Source organism: Podarcis gaigeae (genome assembly GCF_964106915.1).
Source record: "Podarcis gaigeae genome assembly, chromosome: 8".
NCBI classification, from domain to species: domain Eukaryota; kingdom Metazoa; phylum Chordata; class Lepidosauria; order Squamata; family Lacertidae; genus Podarcis; species Podarcis gaigeae.
In genome coordinates, this window is record NC_139684.1 from 41,529,084 (window position 1) to 41,556,264 (window position 27,181).

The following is a 27,181-nucleotide window of genomic DNA, read 5'->3' on the forward strand; positions in this document are numbered from 1 at the left end:
AGCTCAGTATTGTCTGCACTGACTGAAAGCAGCTCTCCAGGGTTTCAGGCAGTGGATAATCCAAGTCAAACCAGGGACTGAACCTGGGATGTTCTGGATGCAAGGCAGATGCTCTACCACTGAGCTACTATCTGTGGCATTTGTATGCCTCTTTCCACTGTTTGCAGTTCTTCTACTCCAGGGGTCAGCAAACTTTTTCAGCAGGGGGCAGGTCCACTGTCCCTCAGACCTTGTGGGGGGGGGGGCAGACTATATTTTTTTTGGGGGGGGGGTGCCCCACAAATAACCCAGAGATGTATTTTAAATAAAAAGACGGTGTAAAAACACGGTGATTCCCAGGCCATCCACAGGCCAGATTTAGAAGCCAATTGGGCTAGATACGGCCCCCGGGCCTTAGTTTGCCTACCCATGCTCTACTCTTTATGTCTGTGTCACAGCACTCCTTACAACAGCTTTGTGAGGTTGACTGGCATTATTTTACCCACCTAGAGATGTTGAGGCCAAGGTGAGACTCCAGGCAGGAGACTTGCCAGATCACAGCTCATGTACAACCCTATCTGCTTAAGGAAGACCTTTCTACTTATTGAAGAGATGCACAGTGCTGTAATAGCTAGGGCATCAGACTAGAATTGAGGAGACCCATTCAAATCTGCACTCAGCCAAATTATGTTCTTTATGTGACTTTGGTCACTTTTTAACATACCTTGCAGGGTTGTGGTGAGGACAGAAATTGGTAGGAGGGGTGAAGTGTCTCAGAGGACGTTGTCCTGAGCGTCTCAGAGGAAAGGCAAAATGTAAACGCAAGATTCTGTCAAATACCATCAGTACCATCCACTATTGCCACATATCAAGATACATCCAGACATGGAATATTGAGGTTGACCAGCATATGTTTGGGAGTCACAAGAATTTCCAGAAAATATTAGGAGAATATCCATCTTATGAATTTGCAATTGGCGAATCAGAGAAGCCTTTCAGGGAGCAATTCCATTTCAGCAGTCCGCACAGATGTCTCCAGCCTGTCCATTTCAAGCAGAGTCATTCCTCCTTCCATTGGAATGAATGAGGAAAATCAGAGCTGTATGTGACTTTCTGAACATTCAAAGTTCCCTTATGATATACATACAAGACTTATGTAAGGATGGTCCTATCAAGAGACAGAGTGAGGCAGCTGTCTCATGCAGCAGGGACAGAGAGGCAGAGAGAGATCCGTGTCCTGCACCCCTAAGATAGCCTCCTGCCCTCAGGTGCAGTCTCCTCCTTGCTACCATCACTGCAACCCATCCGCTTTCCCTCTGCCTCTGGCCCCAATCCACACAACTACCCAGGAGAGTGAAAGATAAGGGGATAAAAATGCTCCCTTTCTTCACTCTGGTCTCTGGGTGGGAGGTGAATAGGCAGCAACTGCATGCAGAAGATCTCAGGTTCAATCCCCAACAGCATCTCCAAGTAGGATTGGGGGAAATGTCTGCCAGTCAGTGTGGCCAATACTGAGCTCAAAGGACCAGTGGTCTGACTAAGCACGATGCAGTTTCCTAGGTAGCAGCAGCATAAGGGCTTGGGGGATCTGGAGTCAGTGGTGGGCCCCTGAAGTGTTGTGGGCCCTGGCAGGTGCCTGGCAGTACCAATCAGTGGTGATGGCTCAGTCTTGGGACCTACTTCAATGCAAAGTAGGTGCTCTGCCGCCAAGCTACACTCATATCACCAGGCAAGCATGTCTATATTTAAGACAATTTTTTTCAAAATTCAGCATTTGCTTGCAACATTTCTCAAGATCTGACAATCTGATGGTGAAGAACTGGGTGAAATTGCATCTCTATTCCTTTGATGAAGAGGAAAAGCTCCCCCATTTCTAAACGGGCAAACCAAACTATTCTCCATCTTCCTCCCCCTCCCCCCTCCTATAATTCTGTCTCCAAGGGATAACTTAACAGTTACTTTCCTGCCAGTTCCGTCCAGCTGATTTAACAGCCTCCTTAGCAAGCAGCCTCTCTGCTTCTCAATGCCAGCCTCTACGTATACTGCGCTGTTAAAACAACTGACTCATTATGCCCCTTGGTCACATTGTGAACAAGTCATTCTCTTAGCCATGCCTGTCCGTGTGCACCTTTTATACATATATAAACAACACACACATATTTTTCACCCTTTTCCTTTCTATATATACTTCAGACGCACTTTGGCCCCCAACTGAGACATGAATAGCTACAGTGTACCGGATAGACTTTTACAGTTGCTCTCAAAATGCCTGCAGGAAATGAGGTGTGTGGAGGAAGGAATAAAGATCCCTTCAGTGTCTCCCTCTCTCTGATTTTTACACATTATTATTATTATTATTATTATTATTATTATTATTATTATTATTTCTCAGTACACTTGTACAGAAATAAATTGTAAGCCACCCAATGTTGTCATTGCAGTGCAGGCAAAATTGACTTCTTCCTGTTTTGCATTTCAGAGGAAAATGATTCCTGGAAAATCGGTAGCATCACCACTGTCCCAAAGCTAGGCTGAAAACATTACCTGATTAGTTGGAAGGGATGGAGGGGAAATTTGATTCAGTGTGCATTTAAAGTCAACTCTATCAAATCTATACTTTGCTATGCTAACCGATACACAGCCATTCTTTGAAATTTGCCCTTATTCAGATTTTGAAAAAACAAAACAAAAACCACACAAATTGCTGCAAAATGGAGAGCACTGGACTTAAGAATAGAAAAATAAGAAATGGAGAGAACTTAAACTGACAGAACCTTCCACCGCTGTTAGTTGGTCCATTTCATTCATTCATAACACCTTCAAAATGAACAATTAAAATCTGAAGGATGGTTTGTTGTTGTTGGGAAGATGAATATTAGTGAGCCCAGGGGGAGTGTTGATTCTATTGTAAAAGTATTGAGGTTCTGACATAGGGTGTGATTAGCACAAATAATACTTATTCAGTACAGTGGTACCTTGGTTCCCAAACTCAATCCATTCTGGAAGTCTGTTCAACTTACAAAATGTTCGCAAACAGGAACACTTACTTCCGGGTTTGCGGTGTTTGGGAGACGATTTGTTCTGGAACCAACGTACCACTGTAGTGGCATTCATCCTAGTGGCTCAGGGCAGCATCCTGTTCCACATCAGCACCCACATTTTTGAGTTAATAAGTACTATTTCCACTGCTATTATTTAGTGGTCTTTTTTCTTTTAAAAATGTAAACTAAAAGCAACTTAAGCAAACATTAAAAACAAATGTAGAAACAACCTAAAATCCTCACTAATCACATGTATGAAAGAGCAGATCCAACTCAACTCAACTCAACCCACTCCACTGAAAAAGAAACAGAAAGTTAAGGTCCAAAGGCCTAGGTGTATAAATATGATTTTGCCAGGTGCCTAAAAACAGAAAGTAACAGTGCCAGGTGAGCCTCCCTGAGGACAGCATGCCACAAATGGGGAACCACTACTGGGAAGGTCTGTTCTTGTGTTGCCACCCTCTGCAGCTCCTTTGGAGGGAGCACACACAGAAAGAGCCCAGGTGACAAATGCAGTATTCTGATGCTTTTGATCACAAACTTGCGCCAGTGCAATGGATGCTTCCTTGGTTCTGCTCGCTGTGGATGAGATGGTGACTAAAGTTGTCAATGTGAACTCCACCTTCCCACTTTGTGTGGGTTACACTCCTCCTCCATTCACATCTGACTTGTGTAATGACCTTTCTATATATATAAATACCCTTTTTATTGCATTTACAAAAACGTTATCTTACACCACTTTTTCCCTGTAGATAACAATAATGAAACAAAGAAAATCCAACCCCAAAATCTGTGAAGTCATTTAGAAGATGCTCATACATCATAGGTAAGTACAATTCTATTAATCCAATTTAAGCAGACAAATTCATCAGGAAGTCCATATTTCTTTTCTAGATGTGGGTAAGGAATCATGCAAATTGTTAGATGAAGCATATGATATAAAGTCCCACCAAGTCACCAAAACGTTTTCCTCAGGTTCTTTGCCTTTGAGTACACAAAGTCTGTGAGTTAAGTTTTCAGTGACTTCTGTAACAACTTTGATGGATATTGTAAATTAGCGCATACGGCAACTAGTATATTTGGAGTTTAACTCCATTGATGCAAAATCACAAGGTACAACATCACAGACACTGGCACAAGAGTCCTTGAACTATGGACCTACCCACATAGCCTTGCATTTCAAATGCCACTATCAGGCTGTGAAGGAAAGATTCTGGGCTGCAATCTCACAATCTATAGAGGGCTGTTCAAAGAAGGACATAAGAAATCACAAAAGCTAAACTTGGATGGAGAAAAGTCATTACCACCCAAACCGCATGTGGCAGGAGGGACGCGACAGAGCAAGAGGGCTCTGAAATTGTTCCTGTCACTCATCGCTTAAAGCTTTGCTCCAGAGCACCAATTTAACACCAGTTTTAGCAGACGGAGGTCAATAGGGTAGAAACTCTGGGCGATCTTTGACCTCTCGAGAAGCGTGCCGTCTTTTTTCTCAGAGGACAACAGGCTTGTAGGTTGTTTAAATAAAACACAGGGGAGCTGGGGGCCGGGGTGTGGGGAGAGAAGGTAATTCTTGAAACCTTTTGGAGTCAGCATGCTAGAAATCCTAAAGGGGAATATCTTTCGTTCACACTCAATAGTTAAATACATGGCCGTGTCAAACCCTGCATGAAGATAGTGTTGCTTTGTGCTGCACGGTTTCCAGTTCAGCTAGACACATAGATGGCATTATGTTTAGCTGGCCCAGATCTTGGGGCATAATATTTTTTTAAGCACTGGACTAAATATTTTTAACATATGCAAACATGCATGACTGAACCAGTTCCAGAATTCAGGGTGCAGTGACGCTGGCGGGTGTTCAGGACGGAACAATGTCAGCTTTCTCCTTCTGACGCAGCGCAAGGAGACGCTAAACTCTGGCACTTTCAAGTAAACGGGCAGGCGGGGGGGGGGGGGCGAGGCAAATTGCAGGCAGGTTTTTCAGACTGACTTTGTAACAAAATGCATTGCGGAGGCGAAAGAGACAACAGTCTACCAAGATGCTGCGGAGTGGGATGGAAAGATGGCACATGCCAGGCACATTTTTACCAAGAGGAAGTGTGCCAGAATCTAAAGTTTAGACTCTAAACAAACTGAAAGGTGCCAGTTTGAGGAAATGGAACAGAAAATCCTTTGGCACATCAGATGCCAGAGACAAACAAGGATAGGTGCCCACACCCAGCCATGCAGAGCCGGGAGAGGCCATACAGAGCTCAGTGGCAGAGCAACAGGTCCAATCTCTGGCAGCATCTCCAGTTAAGCAGGTGATGGGAAGTGCTTCCTTCTGAAACCTGGGGGAACTGCTGTCAGTCAGAGTAGACAATACTGGGTTAGATGGACTAAAAGTTTGAACTATCCAGTATAAGAGCAGAGAGACTGGTGAATTAGGGAGATGTGATGATGAAGGGTTTGAAGATGAGGAAGGGCTATAGCTCAGTGGCAGAGCATCTGTTTTACATTCAACCCCTGGTGTTTCCATGCAGGTCTGGAAGAGACCCCCAGTCTAAGACCCTTGAGAGCAACTGCCAATCAGACAGTACTGGGCTTGATGAATGAAAGGTCTGACTCAGTAGCGGGGTTCACACATCACAGCCAATGAGTGTACAGTGTGTGCCCACAATAGCTGAGCTGCACAAATCAACAAACTTACACACTCTTGAGGTAACCACCATAAGTGGCACAATTCACAGGGAAAGCAGATCCCAATGTAGATCTCTATTCCCCACCCAACCCAGCCTTGTTCCTCCTTTGTATAGCCTTTTCCATGAATTTGTCTAACCCCTTTTAAAGCCATCCTAGTTGGTGGCCATCACTACCTCTTCTGTGAGCCAATTCCATAGCTTATGCGCTGTGTGAAAAAGTAGTTCCTTTTTTCTTTCCTGAATTTCCCAGATTTCTGATGGGCATCTCAGAAGATCTAAAGACAGTCCTGAATCTACTCACCCTTCCCCCACTGGCAAAATAAAACCTCCATGTTCAGACACAGTTATACCTACACCCTGGATCCAGCCATGGAGAATCCCCTCCTCTTAGGCAACTTAATGTGACAAAGCTTCCACCTTCCAGGCAATATATTTGTATTTCAACAACCAACTCACTAATTTAAATTGTTGGGGGACAAAAAAATGACACTATTCATATGTATAAATAGAGTTATGGACCGTCCCAAACCTGTCGCTCCTCGGTGGAAGTATAAGAATTGCCTATTTTCAGAGACAAAGACCCAGAAAAATACGTAAGAACATAAGAAGAGCATGCTGGATCAGGCCCATGACCCATTTAGTCCAGCATCCTGTTCTCACAGTGGCCAGCCAGACGCCTCTGGGAAACCTACAAACAGGATTTCAGCAGCAGAGCCCTCTTCCCGCCTGTGGTTACCAGCAACTGGCATTGTTGCTTCCAGTTGTGGAGGCAGAGCATAGCCATCATGGCTAGTGACCATTGATACCCCTCTCCTCCATGTATTTGTCTAACCCTTTTTAAAAGCCATCACTGCCTCCTGTGGGGGACAAGTTCCAGTGTTTAACTATGCGCTGCAGGAAGAAGCCTTTTATCTGGCCTGAGTCTTTCAACATTCAGCTTCGTCGGAAGTCCCTGAGCTCTAGTGTTCTCCATGCCATGCATAATTATATAAACTTCCATAATGCCACTTCTTACTTGCTTTTTCTCTAAACCCCAAAGTCCCAAACGTTGCAAACTTTCTTCACAGGGGAGATTTCAGCAATGGAATCTAAAGGATGACATAACACGCAGGCCAGCAGACTGCCACTTGCCGAAGGCCGAGGTGCCCAGAAGGACATGTTTACTGCGTACAGCTATGCCAGGAATGTCACGTTTGACATCGCACCTCCTGCCAATACTTTGTCTGGTGCAACAGGAGAAGGCACTCCTTGGCATCGCTGCTCTATCACATGTGGCCGAGTCCGATGCCACTGAAGTGATGCATTACAGATGGATATCAACGTGGCTTCAGGTGTTGGGTTGCATCAGGGTCGCCCATCAAAGACTCAGCAAATAACTGCCATGGGCTTGATAACAGCCAAGACAATCAAGCATTTATTGAGGGTGTTTGCTTCCCCTCTCCCCCAGGGTGGGTGGGGGGCTCCAATTCCAGCCACTCTGGTTTGGAAACTGTGCTAAGAAGGCTTACATGTAAAAAGCAGAAGGGAAGGTGAGGGGCTGAGGTTTGTTTGACTTTACCATAACAAGGGACCCCGGTGAGTTGTCTGCATAAGGAACCAGGAGGAAGGAGTTCATAAAACTGAGAGGAAGCAAGAAAGCAACATTGGGAAGGGCATTGCCAGGATGCAAGCCGCCTCACCCCGAATCAAGGATGAAGTCAGCCAGAAGCAGGGACTGGATTTGCAGCTGGATTTCTGGGTGAGGGAGCAAGTGTAGTGAGTAGTGAGGCACAGGGCAGGTTCTCTGGCTGGAGAACATCAGCAAGAAGCAGATGGTGTTGTACAGTTATGGCCAGTGTGGTGAAGTGCCTGCTTGAGGACCTCAAGGCGATTGCAGTACACTCCGCCATTAAGCTATTGCTGTCCTGGGAAGTGGGCAGTGATGTTGCCCTCAGCCTTTGCCATCTCTTCCGATTACAATTTCTAACCCTCTCATCTTCCTGCAGCACATTTGTGCTCAGCCCCATTTCTGTGTCCTTCCCCACACCATCCAAAAAAAAAAAGAAAAAAAGATTAATCAATTGAGTCAGAATGGCATGTTTAGTCCTACTACTTTGCTGAGCCACAATTTTACTGTCTGGTCTCAAGGTTGTTGTGACTATTTCCTTGAGGGGGAGAGAAGTAAAAGTCAAGCATCATATAACTCCCTTCTTTTTTTCCTTTCTAGCCAGGAGAATCACTGTGACTCAAAAGAAAAAGAAAAGTCAACCCTAATGACTGGTCTTTGCCAGCTTGCAAACAAACAAACAAACTTAATTTACCCCTTCCCACTTCCAAGACTTTCAAGTGAAGGAATGCTCTAAAATCCATCACATCCAAGGATCTTTGGACCATGTGCATGGGCCTGTGGCCTGCAGTTTAGAACAGTGTGGGAGTTTCTTTATATGTGTGCAAAGTGACATTTATGGCACTGCTAGGACTATTGTAGAGTCACTGTTGCATAGCACGATGCCGGAATTTGGGCAAGCCCAGAAGCCTGGGATATTTATGCATTTGTCTGAAAGATCCCTCTACTGACTTTCAGCAATTGCTTTCCAAGGCAACCAGTGGTACAAACACAAAAATTCAACAATCAACATTCAGCGACAAAATAAACAAAGCACAACAGCAATAAAAGCATAGAAATTGGAAGGAGATAATCTGCCATCCATTAAAAGCTCAGATAAAGGAAGCCTGCATCATTTCCTTCCAAAACAATTAGTGGTAAACTGTCACTGGGGAGAGGATTTCCAAACCCAGGTATTACTGCCACTGAATAAGTCCTCTTTCTGGTCCCCAACAGACTCACCACTGAAGGTGGTGGTTGGAGCAGACTATTGGCCATGCTGGCTGTGGCAGATGGGAGCTGTAGTCCAACAACATAGGAGCATTCAAAGCTGCCTTATACCAACTCAGACCAAGAGTCCATCTTGCTCAGTATAATCTACACTGACTGGCAGTGGTTTTCCAGGGTTTCAGACAAAGGGTCTCTCCCAGCCCTACCTGGGGATCGAACACAGGACCTTCTGCATGCAAAGCAGATGCTCTACCATGGAGCTACGGCCCCTCCCTATTTGGAGGGCACCACATTCCCTAAATCTGGACTAGCAAAAGGAACAAGAGGTCAAGATGATTTCCTTCTCTCTTTAGCAGTGTTGCCAGGGCTCAAGTATGTAGCACTAATGCCATAGAGTCATATCCCAGGTCAACCTTGACCCCAAATATATGTTTCATAATGACAAGGCTCTTCAGAACCTAAGAGTTAAACCAATTTTTGCTTTGAAGTTATAGCTGTCTGAAAAGAGACTAGCAAACAAAACGGAACCCTGTAATTTTTTTTTGCTACTCTAAAAATTGTAGCTTTGGGCCCAAAGCACAAGTGCATATGTATATGTGTATGTATGTGTATACCGATTATAAATAAACCAGGAACTCAGTGCTCACAGAACTGGAAGTTCCAGCTGGAAAGAGGCACAGGGGTGGGGGCATGGATTGTTTGCATGGGTGGATCACTATCTTCCCACAGTCCTTCTTTCGGAGGTTCTAAATTGTTGGGTTGAGTTTCTCTCCCCCGCTCCCCTCAAATCAAAATGTTATTTGAGTTCACAAAAGACCCCATCATTACTGTTTGATGCCTATCGTAACATATAACAGAGACAATAATTTATATTCAAATAAAATGAATTGCCATTGCAAAGAAAAAAAAGGAATTAGCATACAGCTTCATAATTGGAATGTTTAGTAAATGATGCATTTTGTTAGCACATAACTGCTAAATGGCAACTGCCAGAGAGAGATGTAGATAATGAGGTTTGAGAAATGTGTGTGTGAGTTAAAGTTGAAAAATTGACATGGCTGATCATGGGATGAAAATGAAAAAAAAAATGTTCTATAGGAGTGTGCCATAACAACCTAAACTGGTGCACAGAACTAAGGGTCATTAATGAAGGGAAGCCCATAAGAGCCCAAGAGTCTGGCTGATGAATTGGGCCCAAGAGGGCTTGTCCAGCCCAGCATTCTGCTCTCACAGTGGCCAAGCAGCTGCCGAGGAGAAGCTCAATATGGGGGGGGGGGGTGTAGCGCACATCTCTGGAGTCGGTAATAAAAACATAAAAAAGACAGTGCTACCGAAATACACCACCACAGGAGGAACGGAACGGAGCGCTAAACTCACCCCATAAACCTGTCTTTTCTTCAAACACCCAAAGGCCACATTAGCTCAAGAGAGGCCTCCTCCTCCTCTGATCTTTTCTTCCTTGATCTCTGCAGAGCAACTGCTTCTTTCAATTACAGTGGTACCTTGGGTTAAATACTTAATTCGTTCCGGAGGTCCGTACTTAACCTGAAACTGTTCTTAACCTGAAGCACCACTTTAGCTAATGGGGCCTCCTGCTGCCGCCGCACCGCCGGAGCATGATTTCTGTTCTCATCCTGAAGCAAAGTTCTTAACCTGAAGCACTATTTCTGGGTTAGCGGAGTCTGTAACCTGAAGCGTATGTAACCCGAGGTACCACTGTATTCCTTTCAGCTGCTGAAGACCGATTCTTCAGTGCACTGGCATCTATCAGGTACTATTATTGTTGTTTATTATTTTTGCATTGCATTTATATTCCACCTTTCTGTCCAAGGTAGTTTACCACTATATGCCACCCAAGGTAGTTTACAATTTTAAAGGATTAAAACGTTCCAGTCTACGTTAGCTGGGGTTGGGGTGGGGAGGCTGGGGAGGCCATCTGACTGGAGCAGGCCCTGACATTCTCTGGCCCGCCTGCCTTGTGCTCTTCTTCCTCTTGACAGCACGAGGAGGGCTCTGCTCCCAGGACGCTTTGGCTAGAGACCACTGCCTGTTCTAAATTATCAAATTCTGTCATTTCTACAGCATGGCTAAACTGAAGCGAATTGAACCCTGTGAAATGGGTCTCATTTTGCAAATGGAGTGTGGTGCAACCAAGCAGGAGGTGTCAGAAAAGTGACCACAGGGCAAGGGCACAGCCAGGATTTATGTTAGGGGGCAGGCTTTATGTTGGGGGGGCAGAACCAAGCTATCTGTGATGCGATTGGTCAGCAAGTTAAGTATTTTTATTTATTTACTTGATTTAGGGGGCAGCTGTCCCCCCTGCTCCCCCTTGGCCAGGGGTCAGCATCCCGCGGCTCCAGAGCTGCATGTGGCTCTTTTACACCTCTGCCGCGGCTCCGGGGCGGATACTAGCGAGGGGAGGAGGCGCATTGTGCGCCCCGACACTCCCTGCTGTGGCGGGCGCTGTACTGGCTGTGACGTCGCATGGGGCGGTGCGTACGTTAGTCACGCACCGTCCCGACGTCACCTTCCTGCCCGCCCGCTACATTGTAAGGGGCATGTACGCTGGTCACTGCATTGAAAGGGGGCATGTACGTTGGTCACTGTTTTGAAGGGGAGTGAAGAACACACACACACAAAAAGGTAACTTGTTAATTTAATGTTTATTTCTATGAGGAGGAGTAATTCTGAGGGGTCAAACAAAGAAATAATTTTTAAAAAGTGACAAAAAAATTATTTTTATAATGACGAGTTTTGCGGCTCCCAGTTTTTTCCCCCTTGGAAATGTGTCCAAGTGGCTCTTTTTGTCTTAAAGGTTGCAGACCCCTGCCCTTGGCTATGCCCATGCCACAGGGGTAGCTGGCTTGTGGGGACCAAATAATAATAATAATAATTTTATTATTTATGCCCTGCCCATCTGGCTGGGTTTCCCCAGCCACTCTGGGCAGCTTACAGAATATATAAAACATAATAAAACATCAAAGATTAAAAACTGCCTGATTCAGGGCTGCATTCAGATGTCTTCTAAAAGTTGTACAGTGTTAAGAACTTAATTCATTCTGGAGGTCCGTTCTTAACCAGAAACTGTTCTTAAGCTGAGGTACCACTTTAGCTAATGCGGCCTCCCACTGCCGCTGCGCTGCCGCTGAGCGATTTCTGCTCTTATCCTGAAGCAAAGTTCTTAACCCGAGGTACTATTTCTGGGTTAGCAGAGTCTGTAACCTGAAGCGTCTGTAACCTGAAGCATCTGTAACCCGAGGTACCACTGTATAGTTCTTTATCTCCTTGACATCTGAATGGAAGGTGTTCCACAGGGAGGGTGCCACTACTGAGAAGGTCCTCTGCCTGGTTCCCTGTAACCTCGCTTCTCGCAGTGAGGCAACCAGCAGAAGACACTTGGAGGGGGACCTCAGTGTCTGAGCTAAGCGATGGGAGTGGAGACGCTCCTTCAGGTATACTGGGCCGAGGCCGTTTAGGGCTTTAAAGGTTAGCACCAACACTTTGAATTGTGCTCAGAAATGCACTGGGAGCCAATGAAGATCCTTTAGAACTGGTGTTATATGGTTCCAGCGGTGATTCCCGGTCACCCATCTAGCTGCCGCATTCTGGATTAGTTGTAGTTTCTGAGTCACCTTCAAAGGTAGCCCCACATAGAGCACACTGCAGTAGTCCAAGCGGGAGATAACAAGAGCATGTACCAGTCTGGTGAGACGGTCTGCGGGCAGGTAGAGGTCTCAGCCAGTGTACCAGGTGGAGCTGGAAGATAGCTGCCCTGGACACAGAACTGACCTGTGTCTCCATGGACAGCTGTGAGCCCAGAATGACTCCCAGGCTGCACACCTGGTCCTTCAGGGGCACAGTTACCCCATTCAGAACTAGGGAATCCTCCACACCTGCCCAACGCCTGTCCCACCCAAAAAGTACTTCTGTCTTGTCAGAACCCCAATCTATTAGCTGCCATCCATCCTCTAATTGCCTCCAGACACCAAGCATTCATAGCGATGTCACTTTTTTTGATCCTTCAGTCTCTACTCTTTCTATCATTAGCATGCATACTTAGCATGGATCCAAGTGAGTAGGAGGAGGACTTGAACCCAAAGCTTTCAGGATACAGCCTAGCTTGTCCTCCACTGGATTACGCTGATTACGGGCTTCAGCAGAGGCACCTTGCCTCTCCATCCCTCGCCTCACTGACTTAGCTGCTTTTCAAAGCTGCACATTCTGTTGTGCCTAACAGGTGGCGGTGTTGCTCTCCAGAATTTTATTGCTCTGTAAAGGAAAAATAAGCTCTTAGCTATTTAGCTATCTACCCCAGTAGCACCTCTAGACCTTTGCAATCTTCACAGTGTTTTGTTTGGTTGTTGTTGTTTTTTAAGAGCAGTCTATTCTTCCCCCTGGAATGTTAACCTATTTGCTGTCCCTCCTGGGCTGATTAAAACAACCAGTTCCAAGATATTCGTCCTTTAGAAAGGTCTCAGTCATCTATCTGTGCTGCAGGGAGAAGTGAGAGATTTTGGAAAAAGTGGGGTTTTTGTAAAGAAAACTTTCAAGAAATGCAGTGGCTGTTTCACAAGCACAATGATGCGGTTGCAAAAATGAAGCTGGGAGATAGTTGCGCTCTGACCAACCATCTGCTGATAGACAGGATTGGACTGCTCTGATCTCTCTCACACACTCATATTGGGCTAGGCTCAGGGCTAATTAAATCCAAATGTAACGATTTGCTGTAAGCAGCCGCAGACATTTTGCAATCCACAGCACGGCAGTGTGCAGACTTGTGGTTTGTGCTCACAACATTCAGCCCCATGGCCCATGGGCTGCATAAGAACAGCAAATGAGAGCCAACAGGATTTGTGCACTCCTTTGAAGAAGTGAAAAAAGCAGGGTAGGCACATCACATAAGATGGTCAGTCATGTTTACGGTTTCACAGCCCTCTGACACTCCATGCATCTGACAAAAGGGACTTTAATAACGAATAACTCTGTTTGATTGTAAGGCAACCCAAGACTCCAATAGAATTGTGTTCCCAGGCGTTATTGAAGCCCAGTCTTCAGGAAACGAATGATACTACAGACGCATCACCAGAAGTGTAGTTGAAAATTCAGAAGTGATCATGATCATCAAAGCCACACACCTTCTAATATGATACAATAATATTCTAATTATGCAGTAATAATAATTAGTAATACGTTGCAATGATTAATGCAGATCTCCATGCGTTGCTGTTCAGTTAGATCTAATATTTTCTGTGCACGTATGTGGGCAAATGATTTGGATTCTTCTTCTGGAGTGGATTAATTGTGTTTGCCATGAAGTTTCACGGTGTGTAACAGAACTTGCGCACCCTTCTCTTGGAACTGAAGCACCCTGTGTTTTCTGTGTTCCTAAATGCTTAGCTCTGAAACACAGTTTGGCTAAATGCTCCCCTTTCATGCTGATTGGGCAACTCTAGGATGCTAGAGACAGGGACCCTGCTTCAGAAATAGAAATAGGTCTTTGACACCCCTCCTCCAATTACTCTGGACCCCAAACACCATTGCCTATCACCTGCTACAAGCAGATCTGGCTGTGCTCTTTAAAAACTGTCAAAAGAGGTGGGAGCGGAACTCTTGGCCACCTCATTTTACACTGAGATAACTTCCAAATGCCCTGAGATTTTCCAAGACCCCCCCCCCAAAAAAAAATTCAGACAATTTTTCCCAAACCCCCAAATTGCCAAAACTGAGCAATGCCAAGGAAGGTTTGGCGCAGCTCTGCCAGGAACAGAGTTTCTTCCTGGCCTGCCATTGCAGCGGCTTCTCTTGCAATAGCTTTGTTTAACAGGTCAGGCCCTGCCAGAAGGCATCAGAAGGTTTCTGCCAGCGTGCTTTTGGCTGGCAGGATCCGAGCGCGGGTGCACAGGCCAAGTTGAACAGCAGTATGAAGGACCTAGCCAAAGGAGCCTTGGGTTTCATTGGCACCTAGATGCAACAAAAGACTGAAATAGAAGCTGCAGGGGTGGACGGCCCTTGGTTTGTGGGGGTGTGTGGGAAAGCTAAGAGGAGTGAATGCTGTCAATGAAGGAGAGATGAGTTATGGGGCATATATAGTGAGTGCCTAAAAGAGGCAGGCAGGGTGGCCCACCATGGTGCACCTGAAATGGTCTTGGTTTCTAGTTCAACTCACAGGCCACCCCAAGCCAGAGGCTGACCCAAGCAAGGAAGACAGATTCACCCCTCATGTCGGGATGGTGTAAAAACCTCCAGCAGACCATTTGACCACGTCAGAATATGCACAGTAAAAGATCCCATTTCGATGAATCCCTTGTGCAGATAGAGAGGCCATTTATTTGCATGAGAGCAAAGCAGTGGAAGAAAGTACAGCTGGTTCTAAGCATGGTAAACATAAGGTGCTTTCAGAGGTAAAATATTTGGAGTAATTATTGTATATCGGGGTGGGGAATTTCAGGCCAAGGAGCAAAATATGGCCCTCCAAGCCTCTTTATCTGGCCCTTGAGACTTTCTCCAGCCACACCCCTCACCAGCCCTGCTCTGCACTGTCTTTGTGTGCTTTTGCCTGGCAGAAATAGGTCCCCGACATCTGATAGTACAGTAGTACCTTAGGTTAAGAACTTAATTCATTCCAGAGGTCCGTTCTTAACCTGAAACTGTTCTTAACCTGAAGCACCACTTTACCTAATGGGGCGTCCCGCTGCCGCTGCGCTGCCAGAGCACAGTTTCTGTTCTCATCCTGAAGAAAGTTCTTAACCCAAGGTACTATTTCTGGGTTAGTGGAGTCTGTAACCTGAAGCGTATGTAACCTCAAGCATCTGTAACCCGAGGTACCACTGTACTGCTGCTTGCCTGGATGGGGGATAGAGAAGTGTATGTGTAGAAACCTGCTTGCTGTACAAAGGTAAAAATGTGCCCTTATTGTTCCAGCCACCATTACCCCAAGCCCCACCTGACACTACATGTGGCCCCCAGGAGGGAATGTGACCCTTGAACTGAAAAGCATTTCCTATTCCTTGCATATCTAGACGGCCAATTTCTAATGGTGCAAACCTATGAGTGTTTATTCAGAATTCAGTCCCATTTTGCTCATAGCTTACTCTAGGCTGAACTATGAAATCAGACCAAGGTAGGAAGAACCTAGGAAGTTGTTTTACACCAACACAGACCCAATGATCCATCTTAGCTCAGAACTTTCTACACGAATGGGCTGCGGCTCTCCAAGATTTCAGGCGGGGGACATTCCCAACCCTGCATGATGACTGAACTGGGGACCTTGTGTAAAAGCAGACTAGAAGTTTGCTTGCAAGATCAACCACACATTATTTAGACTTAATCTTGAAACCCAGTTAACCTTAGGATTTTAAGCATCAATATTTGCATTTATTTATTCATGCAATCTGTTTCTAACTCAACTTTAACCATAACTAATATTAGATAGGATACAGAACTACGATATACAGGGTGTGTGTGTGTGTGTGTGTGTGTGTGTGTGTGTGTAGGGGTGTGTGTGTCAGGCTCCCACCCCAAAACACAATGACAGTGATTCTTACTTGAAAGCAAGGAAGAGATATTTATTAAGGCTACTTGCAGAACAGGCTCAGCAGCAAGCAAGAGGTCCAGAAGTCAAGATTCAAAGGTACATGAGCAAGGCAAGATATTCATAGCCAAACAGAAGAGGCAGAGATGTCCTGAGACATCTCCCCTCATGCCAAGCTTTTAAATGGAGAGTTGCCTCTGCATTTAATAAGGTAATTCCACACTACCACTGTATTCTCAGTCCATGCTTCTTCATTGTCATACATTCTTATTCTTTTTTACATTTCATGATTCCTAAAATAATGGTGATTGATGATTATTAAACACTGATTATATATTTCATGACTTTGTTTCATTTACATTCCTAGGAATTTGGGTTGTGGTCAGTAACTTTATATGCTCAGCAAAGGTTCAATGAGCTCAGAGGTTTGGGAAACCCTAGATTATATGGCTGCTCAGTGTCTAGGACACCAGTGATGCTTGGGCTTGGGGAAGAGGAAAGCTTTATTTATTTAAAGCATCTCTATCCCTCTCTTTAACACATTGCAGCAAGCCAGCCTGTGCAACGTCTTCTCAGAAGTAAGCCCTGTCGACTTCAGTGGAACTTATTTCTAGGTTAGTATATTAAGATGGTAAACTGTGGCTGCAATCCTAGTTTCCTGAGAGTAAGTTCCACTGACTTCACCAGGACACTAGGACTGAGTAAACATGCATAGGATTGGGTCATTCATTAGCTCTGTGCTGGTTTATTCTAAGCATTTATAAACAGTTCCCAGGATGGCTATATGGAGAAATATAAAAGCAGCAGAAACTATTTGGCAAATATGAGGTGTCAGTTTAGAAGCTAAAAAAGAGAAGGGAAGCCTGGGAAAACAAAAAGTTCTTTAGGGTAGTGAAGATCACCATCAAAAAGTTTCAATTATACATAAACAAAAATGGAAAATCAACAATAGCAACAAAAACCAACCATAGCTATAACATCCCATCCTTGTGTTGGTTTGCATTAATGTCCACCGTGACACATAATCATTATTGTCATGCATATGGTAACCATCTACAAGTGGTGTAGGCTTTCACTCAATTGTTCCAAAATTAAACGGAGAAAGTTCAACAAATAAGGCACACCTGAGGCTAAATCCATTTCCTTCAGCTTTATCTGCATAATTTCAACAAATCAAATGAACCCTGGTCTAATACCTTAGAACATATTTCAAGGCCTGCAAGCGGCTGGACTCATTTTCTAACCAGGTCTTCAAAGTGCTTTGTTTGTAAGGCAGGGTTGTACAGCTACAGTCTCCAATGTGAAAGCTTGTGGCCATCGCCTGCATACAAAGAGGCTGCCCAGGTTATTCAGCTATAGGTGCACACTGAACATGCACAGAGGCATTCTCACCTGCATTATAATATTTTCTGACTTTCAGATCTAAAGCAAGGGATATTCAGGAATGAGTTATTTGGCTTCAGCCAGAATGCAGGGACAATTAGGATTAAAGACTCTCCTCTATGAAGTGTAAGGTTTACTTAGGTTTAAGGCAGATGCTGTGGGCCTTCTTAGTCCAGATTAGAAGCAGGAGGCAGAAGGGTTTTCCCCCACTCACAATTACTGCAAGCAAGGAGTGGAATCAAAGCAGGGTACCCCTATACTCTCCTTTGGCCCACACAGGGAACAGAGGCTGTGCTGTGTTTTGCCTGCGGGGTTAACTCAGCCCCCAAACTCTGCCTTTGCTTCATCTTCGGTGGAGCTCAGAACCTCTTCCAGAAATTCCTTTGATGTAATTATTCCCTGCTTGATCTCACCATAGCCACATGCCCTAGGTTCTGTTTGCAGTTACCGCCTGAAGCCTCCTCTCAGCAGGAAATGACAGCAAAAATCCCATCTGCTCCAGCACTGCAAGGAAGGAATCCTCCATTTTCATTTTTATGTTTTAAACCTGGAGGAGATGTTACAAAACAGTATGTGCAATCCAGAGCCACCCAAGGAACTTGCCGGTGGCAGAGAAGCTGGCCATCTTCCCAGTGGATTGTGTCCTTAATTAATGAATCAACATAAACAGCAAACCACCAGGAAGACAGACAACCAATGCAAGCAAGTCTGGGTGGTTAAGGAACAGCTTTGCTTGAAGTTATCAGGCTTTGAAGTGGATTTGGTGGTGGAGGAGCAGATAGCAAGATGGTATGGTATATGCAGAAATCAAAAACACAGATATGGTTAAAGGGGAAAGGACTACACTTCAGGAAGCACTTGTAAATGGGGATGAGGGAGGAAAGGCCTTGGAGCCAAGCTGTACACAGATCTCCCCATCAGAATCAACCTCACTTTAAAATTAGATGAGGCCTCCATCTTTGGGGTGGCAGGGAGGGAGAGGGGTGGCAGTGACCCACCGGCAGCATCTCCTGCACAGAGCCTCATCAAAGTGAGCATCACAATTTGGGGCCTCTTCACAGAGGCGCATATAAAGTTGCCTTATCTCAAGTCAGACCCTTATCCATCTAGTTCCATACTGTCTATACTGAGAGGCAATGGCTCTCTCTGAGGTGTCAGAGAACAGCCATTCCTAACCCTACCTGGAGATGCCAGGATTTGAACCTAGGACCTTCTGTGTGCAAAGCAGATGCTCTACCACTGAGCCAGACTCCCCACCCCCAATCAGATTGAGTTTTACTGAGTCTGCTTCTGGACTCTCAACTTCTACAAGACACTTTGCTCTAGCTGTCCCTTGAAAACTACACTTGGAACAATTCCCTTGGATTCAGGATTTTTCCGAGAGCAGCTGTTAAAAGTCCTTTCTTTGCATGCATTCCTGGGCACATCCCCTATAGTGTTATATACCCAGGGGGAACTAACCAAAAAACGCTCCTGTTTATAATCCACAAGACATCCTTCTGTTTGTTATCCAAATCTGCAATTCATATTCAGTGGCCCAATCCTGTTCCTGATCATTCTGGGCTTCATTGGATTGTTAGAGTTGGCATTGTTAAGAGAAAAGGGAAAAATCCCACATCTGACTCAAGAATTTTACGAGGGGGGGGGAGAGAAGCAAATTAACTTCTTCTTACCCATGTTACTTGAAGCAGCTTGCAAAGAGAATGATCCTGGGAACCTTCATAGCACCAGGAATTCTGAATCTGCTAGGAGTATTTATGGATCCGATGCTTCAATCACTTTCTGCCAGCAAAGCAGAAAGATACTAGCTCATATTGAAGTGGTGCTGGGAGAAAGCGTGGAGTGTTCCTCTGCTTTCACAATCACACATATTTTTATTTGCTTGAGGTTGTTGGTAACTGTTGCTTAGAGGAGGGCCAGGCACCATCCCCCAGACCTCTCTTTCCTCTATCAGCCCTAAGGCAAGCTGGGCAGATGTTCAGAATCCACAGTCAGTTTTACCCAGAGGCCATTCAAGATGTCAGGATGATACAAAAACTTGCATTCAGAGCCATTGTGAACCCTTTTATTTTCCGGGAGAGAGAGAGAGAGAGAGAGAGAGAGAGAGAGAAACTGATGGACAGAGAGAGCGAACCAGCTAACAACCAGAATAAAATGTCATTTCATGGCAAATTTAATTCTGGGTGGGAATGCAAATAGTCAATTACAACTGCACTGCATCTGAAATTATACTCTAGTTTGCATATAAAAACTCAGTCCTTAGAGAGGAGAGGCGCATTCCTGTTCTGAAAAACCTTCACTGCTTCCTTAGGAACGCAAGAGAGAATCACTGGATTCACCATGCCACAGTTTTGCAACTGGCACTTGAGAGGACCGCATCTGCAGGGAAAGCCCAGAACCATGTTTGTCTACAGTGCCAAAGGTACAGATCTTGTGAAGGAAGATGGGTTGTTTGGTTACTTGCATACAAATATGGAGGTGGAGGCTGGAATATGGATTCTTTCTGATCCTCAGGTTGGCCTGAAAATCAAAGAGGATGAAACTTCCACTTGTAGAATCATGAACATTAGGTGAACCGACTCTGCGCGTATAGAGAAAACACAGAATTCTTATAGGACGCTATTGGCATAATAAAAAATTCTGCAATGAGGCCTTCACATTACAAAAATATATGAAAACTGGCTGCATCCATCCCATCCCTCACCAGACAGGATCCATTCATGCATAGGAGTACACCAGATTCCTCCTAATTCCTCCTCATGAGATTGTCCCAAGAAAATAAATCTCATGAGCTATCTGTTGGGATGTTTGCCTCCACAAATCCACTGTATTTGTGGAGGGATAAGTGACCCTCCCACTTACCACAACCCTAGCAGATTTCTGCCAGGCTTCCCAGAAGGCCTGTGAAAGGCTTCCCCTTATGCGCAAAAGGGCCTGTTGCTTCAGCAGAGCTATAAAGTTCTATTGGCATTATTTCAACTTAAAGACATTGTGCTCTAGATAGAATGAACGCAAGGCAGGTGTGCCAAAAGCCACCGGAAGATCACAGCCTCCAGCTTCCTGACATAATTCATTGGGGGAGATGACTCCTCTCAAAGAGCTCAGCTCCCACCTTCCACTGCTGCTTCAACATCAAAACATAATGATGCATTTGTTTCCTCTCCAACAAGTCAACCACTCTGTTGTTGCCTTGGCAGTTCTGCCATTTCATGTTGGCCATGAGCTTGACTTCACCCCAAAAATGAACCTGTGTTCTAAGGATGGCTGAATCTGTCAGTTTCAGTTTCTTTGTTTCTCATTTTTTCTGATTTTAAGTTCAGTTCTTCACATTCCCACAGCAGGGAATTTAGATTCTTTTTTAAAAAATTATTTTAGAAAAAAATCCTCATGGAAATTTGTCAGAATTTTACTGTGAATTTCCCTAAAAATTCACTTTCCTGAATTTTGCAACACAGTTCTCCAGCCAAGTAATGTGTACAGAAAGGCATACATTAAGGTTCAATGTGCATTAAGGTTCAATGTGCATAAAAATGCATATTAGTGCATATTACTAATATATTAGTGAAAAGGACATACAGAAAAGCATTACATTGAAAAACTACAAAAAATGTGCATTTTAGGCTCCATTCACACTACAATGCTTACAAATATTCATGAGGATATCCCCCCCCCCCAAAAAAAAAGACAAATGCACAAACAGAGGTGGAGATGTAAAGAACTGAACTTAAAGCAACTGAGAGAAACTGAAATTGACAGATTAGCCCATCCCTATGCATGTTTCTGTAAAGAAAGCCAGGCTGCATTTTGCTGGGTGTGGTGGGGGGGGGGGAAACATGAACATTTCGGAGGGACCCTGCATTCATTATCTGATGGGGCCCTCTTGGGTCTCCCATCTACCTGAAATTAAGTAGGTGATGTCTGGAAAGAGACACTGTTCAGCAATAGCATCTCTTGCCCTATGGAATGCCCTCTTCAGGGAGGCTTCCTTGGCGCAACTGTGGTTTTATTCCAGGAAGGACATTTTTATTTGCCTATGCATTCCAGCATGTAATGGGAGTGGGTGTTAACACTGTTTTATCTGCTTTGTTTATTTTATTTTATTGCTGTCTCGATTGAACCACATCTGTTTTAATTGCAGTTTTACACACTGCTGTTTTATCACTGTTATGCCCTGCAGCCTAAAACATTTCTTAAATACATAAACTAGCATTTATATAGAAGGTTTCAGAGTTCTCAGCACATTTCACACACATCATCGCAGTAATCTTCAAACTTGCCACTTCTGTTGGGCCAGTATCCCCATATTACAGAAAGAGAAGACTGAGGCTGGGAGAAAACAGCCTTGCTAAACCTAAATAGGCAAGTTTTGGAACCAGGGCCTTCCCCCAGAGAATGTAAACTTAACCGTGGCAATGTGATCACTCTCAACATCTGCTGCAGTGGGGAAATATCTGAATTTATTTGTGGTTGGTTTTCTTTATTTCATTTAAAAAGGCATACCCTGCTTTGGGACCATCTGGCTCCCAAAGCTCCTTACAAAAAAAAAAAAATCCATTTGTTGCTGTTGTTTTAAAAACTATTAAACTATTATTAAACAGGTCTGTAAAAAAGAACACCTTGTTTTCTGCCAGCTTTCGAATAAAAGGATAAAACCTACACAGTGGGTGCAAACATCCATAAAAAACAAACTTTAAGTTAATAAAAATGGCTACAGGAGGATAATAATAACAGAGCAAAATAACAATGGCAAACTCAGCAGCCATGAAAACCGCAATAGCTTTGGAACGCTCCTGTGAGATTCTGATGCACGGACAGAGTGCTCGTCTAGTTTTCTCCTAGGCAAAGAAATTCTTCATCTACAACACAGTACGAGAAATCTCCACAGTGCACATGGAGAGATTTGACGTGATCTGTGAAAGGTAATATGGCAACTGCCCCATGTGTGATGCTCCACGCATGCTAGAGCATTTTGACTTGTGAATCCAGTCAACTCTCTGAAATAGAGAGTCTTACATGGGAGATTCTTGAATGTGGGTTGGAGCAAATGCTGGTCCTACTCAGAGTTAGATCCACTGAAATTAATAGACATGGCTAATCATTAGTTTCACTGGGTCTATTCTGTGTAGAGGTTAGTTGGATATGGCCCTGTGGCTATTTTGACCTTGTGAATTAATTAACAGCGGTTGTTACTGAGCAAAATCTGCTAGGTTCCGAACTGGCGGCATTTCCCCCGGCAGAATCTTTGACGCTTAACCTGGATCAGATTTCACAGGTTAAAACTCTGCCATAAGCAAGACTTATAACCAAAACTCTCCTTGTCAAAAGCCCCCATAAATAACCCTCATTCCTAAATATTACGTTTATTGAGTGTCTGGATAAAGAAGACCCCCAAAAGTCCATCCTCCCGCCTTATAAACAGAAATTTGCTTAAAGTCATGTGGCACGGTTCGCTTTTGCTCTGAGGACAGAAGCCATCAAACCTTCCTCATCACAATGAAAAGTTTGGAACACCCAATGCTAGTTCCTGCTCAGAGTAGACCCACACTGAAGTTGATGGATACAACTAACTTAAATCCAATCATTTCAGTAGGTTTGCTCTGAGTAGGGCTTAGCTGGATACAACTCTTTGTGCAAATTTCACTTTTTAGGATCTGTATGCAGCGTAAAACCCCACAATCGAACTCAGCCTGATGTTTGGTAGCTAGCAATGGCATTTTGGATGGGAGCTTTCTAATGTGGCAATGAGGGCAGCCCACACAGGAGGGAGCTGGGCAGCAGGTAGAGCTACTCCTACAGGAACTGCACGGTAATGATTTGGAGGTGTCCAAAGGTGCAGTTTAGGTGGGGATGAAAAGAAACATCCTGATGGATTGCAATCTAGCGTATGGATCAGAGGCAGCTTCCGGGTTCAAAGAAACTGAACCCAGACAAAAGCTTATGATGGAACAAATGTGGTAGTCTTGAAGTGCTGTAAGGCTCTTAATAATACTTCCAAACGGTCACTATTTGGAGCTGGGATTCAATCACATACTGGAAAATTCAGGTTGCAGAATTATGGTTGATTGGGAAGTCTTCCACAATGGAACCCACTTTCCCCAAATGTGGCTGTTTTTGTTGTTGTTTGTTTTGCAATAAGGAAAGTGACAGAAAAAGGCCTCGGAAAATGTGCGATAATACAATGTCATCTATGCTTCCCGCCCAAAAAAAGAGTGAATGCTCATTAAATAGTCAAAATCACTTAATCTCCATGCAAAGAAGCCAGAATAAATGCTCAATAAAGAGGTCTCCTGGAACCACCCTTAATCTGTTGCAGTAGAAACAACAAGCGTGTCCACCTCTTTGGAAGTTGCATTAATGTGGTTGTATCGTGCATATTTCCCATTGTCTCCCCACTGGACCGTGCGTCAAATCCTGCTGCCATAGGAATGGCAAGTAACTTCCATTTTTTAATAGAAAAATATTAATCCCAGTCACCACCTCCAAAATCCCTCCTAAGTAACTGGCAATGCTATATTATTAAAAGTTTATATTTGAAATGCCTTTACTAGCAACAACACATCAGATATAGCCTCATCAATTGCAGGTGGTGGAGTCTGATTTTCTCTCTCTTCAAAGCAAACAAAAGTTTCCATAGCGTGTTTAGACCCTGCAATTGAGTAACACTTTTATTAAAAACAAAAGTTTCCCTGTATACAAAAATCAGATATCAGCTCATAACTCTTACAAGCACATGTTCTTTTTAAGGAATGTTAATATCTAAACACTGTCTGCCCAATGCACCATCACAAACTGTTTGGAAATAAAATTATTTGTATGCTTTACGGCAACTATAAGAAAATAGCCTGTTTGATACGATCTATAAAAAGCAAAATAGTTTGTTTGGTTTTGTAAGTGTTTAACAATTTGTTATTTTGAATAGCAATATTGCAAATGGTTTCCTAAAATATATTCACTTGCTGCCCTGAAGAGATGCTAGCTTGATTTCAAAAGGGGTTGTTTTTCTTTTTTCCTAAGCACTGACAAGCAATGGGAACCTCGAAAAATAATAAAACAAGGAATTTTAATAAATAAATTCAAAATGCTCAGGGTTCCCCAAAGGGTTAATGCAAGCTAATTGAAAAGCGGAATCCTTGGCAGCCGTCCAGGCCACAGTTACACATGCCTGGTGAACTTAAGCATATCCATTTAATTGACACATAGGTGTGGGTTAAATGGCACGCTTCTTGTTGGTACATTTTTGCTTCACAAGCTTAAGCGGCAGAAAATGCACGCCTGCAGAAAGGGAATGTCTAGTGAGGTACGGTAATCTAGGAAATGAAAAGTGCTGCAGAGTTTTCTTTGAAAGCATCTGTGCTCTGCTGGCTTTAGCACGCAGACAGTGGGCTGGATCCAGACACAGTAAGCTGAACTTAAAGCCCTGTTGAAACCCATGGGGCAAAAGTTAGCTGCAACTCAAGTCTCCTTGATTTCAGTAGGAACTAAGTGCAACTAAATTGGCCTGCACCCATCGAGCCCAATCCGTCCATCAATAGCTTCTCCTGCTTGTGGGAATGAATGGCACCCCTGCTGTGCTCTAGCCCATTAATTGCAACGGAGCTTGCAGAGGAGAAGGTCCCTGAGGGATTGGCTCCCTTGACATGAATGAAAACATTTTCTTTGGCTTTTAACCCCTGAACTGAACTATTAACCCTGCAGCACTTTTTAAGAAAGGAAGGGGGGAGGGGGGAGAAAACGGGAAGAGAGAAGTGATTTTACAGTTCTCCATTTCATGCATGCAGTGCACATTAACAGGAAAGTCTATTTAAAAAAACAAAACCTCAGACGGGATACAGATGCTTGTTTCTGAGGACCTGTTAAATTCCTGGTATTTATTCCCAAGAGGTAACACAAGCTAATTTCCAAATCTGCAACATACAAACCAGATTTTAATTACCTTTCTGGTCTATTTCCTTGATGCGCTCCCTTCTGAAGTACAGAGTGGGGATTCCCCCCTGACTGTCTGGCATGGGAGTTAATTCCCCTACCTGCTGAGGCTTAGCGGATAACATCAGTGAGCGGTGCTCCTTCGCCCGGTGTTGCCTTACAGAACCCACGGGGCTTCTTTTGCAGCAGGGGTAGATTTCCAGGTGCACAGCTTATGGGGAGCCTTGCCGCTTGCAGATTTTTACTTTTTTATTTTAAAAAATATACAAAAACATTCGGAGCAGCAAGCGCTCACCCCAGGCCGTTCCACAATCCACCCAGCAGCAGTGAGGAGCTCTTCCTTCCAAAACAATGCTCCCACTTCCCTCTGTTTTGCAGACCCACGTTCTCCCTTTTGCCTGGTGCTATTCCCTCCCTGCGACAGCCTTCAGGACTGGGAGAAAGCACTCAGATTCTGGAGAGAGAGAGATCACTGGGTTAAAAAGCACCAGAGTCCAGGTTTCTGAGAAGGCAGGGAGTCTCTCCCCATGGCAGGCTTCTGCCCATCGCTCTTCTGCAGGGCAGCCCACCTGCAGCCATCCTTCCACAGGTCCTACAGTGTGACCGTCGTCTTCGTCCTCAGAGGAAGAGGCATGAAAAAGCCTCTCTGGTGTCTGTTGATGACTTCACCTCATTAGCATGCTTCTGATAGTTCCCTCAGACTGTCTTTTCTGCTTTCTTTTTTTAAACTGACTTTAAGACTCTCTGCTAATCAAAATTCTGGAGTGCTTAACCATTTCCTCACTCTGAGAGGAGAGGCAAAATTCCAGTGAGGTGAGCAGAAGGGAGCATTGGGTGAAGGTGGGGAGAAGAACATAAGAGTGAAAGCTCCAGCTCCAGCACATGGGCCAAGAGCAATAAATTCTATCAATGTCCATGGCTCATCGCCTGGAAACATATTCCTAACCCAAAGGTGGCTGAAATGAGACAGGGGCAGACTGGTGCTAGACTATGTTCTGGGGCCTTGCGTCGTAACTCTTTGACCCGTGCACTCTTACTGCATTTCTAGCATGGAGATGCCAAAATCAGTCCCTTCCCGGCAGGCCGATCAGGCTTTTGAATGTTCATAGTCAGCTGTGTGGCCACTGAAAACCAGTCGTAGAGGTAGAACATAGACATTGTGACAAGTACCCATTGACAGCCTTATCATCCATTCTATAGTAGCCTTGCCACTAATCCAGCTCTTGCTGGTGGGGTTCCCCCAAATTCAAGGAGGGACTATGTCAAAGTAACTTTGAACACAGACGTTCTTAGGTTCAATTACCAACATCTCAGGCAGGGCTGGGAAAGACACCACCACCACCCCACTTGAAACCCTGGCAGGTCTAGCCCAAACCATTTTGCTACTCTGGGGTGAAGGACAAGATCATTCCATGTGCAGAAGCCAACTGGGCTGGTAGTTCAATCTCAGTCCAATACCCAAAGGCAGCAGGACAGATAATGTGGCACACACAGCCCTGCCCTCAAACATATGGGTACAGCCAAAGTGCTCAGGAGAAACAGCCAGGAGGTCACCACTCCCAGTTGGTGTCACCTGAGGCAGTCACCTCACTCTGTCTAAAGGAAGGGCTGGCCCTGATCCCAGGAAAAGCCTTGCTAGATGGAACAATGGTCTGGCTCTGTTCCCAGCCCACTGCCCACAGCTCCAGCTGACAGGTAATAGTCTGAATGCCTCTGGATACCCCACTCATCCTGACTTGACATGTCACTTGTCAACACAGAGGGTTTCCTGACTTCCAAAGGAGCAATTTCTAATGAGATGACACATCCCATGAGAGGCCAGAGGAAACTT

The 27,181-nt window shown here is 44.6% G+C and overlaps 1 protein-coding gene across 8 annotated transcripts in view; it reads right to left on the minus strand.

Annotated features, from left to right (window-relative positions):
• ZNF469 (zinc finger protein 469) overlaps window positions 1–27,181 on the minus strand; it is a 265,796-nt gene that overhangs the window by 77,183 nt on the left and 161,432 nt on the right. Inside the window, exon 1 of one of the 8 annotated variants that reach the window (XM_083754495.1) lies at window positions 25,452–25,982. The exons of 6 other annotated variants lie outside the window; for them this stretch is intronic. The gene's annotated coding sequence lies outside the window, so the exon portion shown is untranslated. Of the gene's footprint in view, window positions 1–25,360; window positions 25,983–27,181 lie in introns of those variants that run through there. One more of the 8 variants, XM_083754493.1, reaches the window with a different exon arrangement.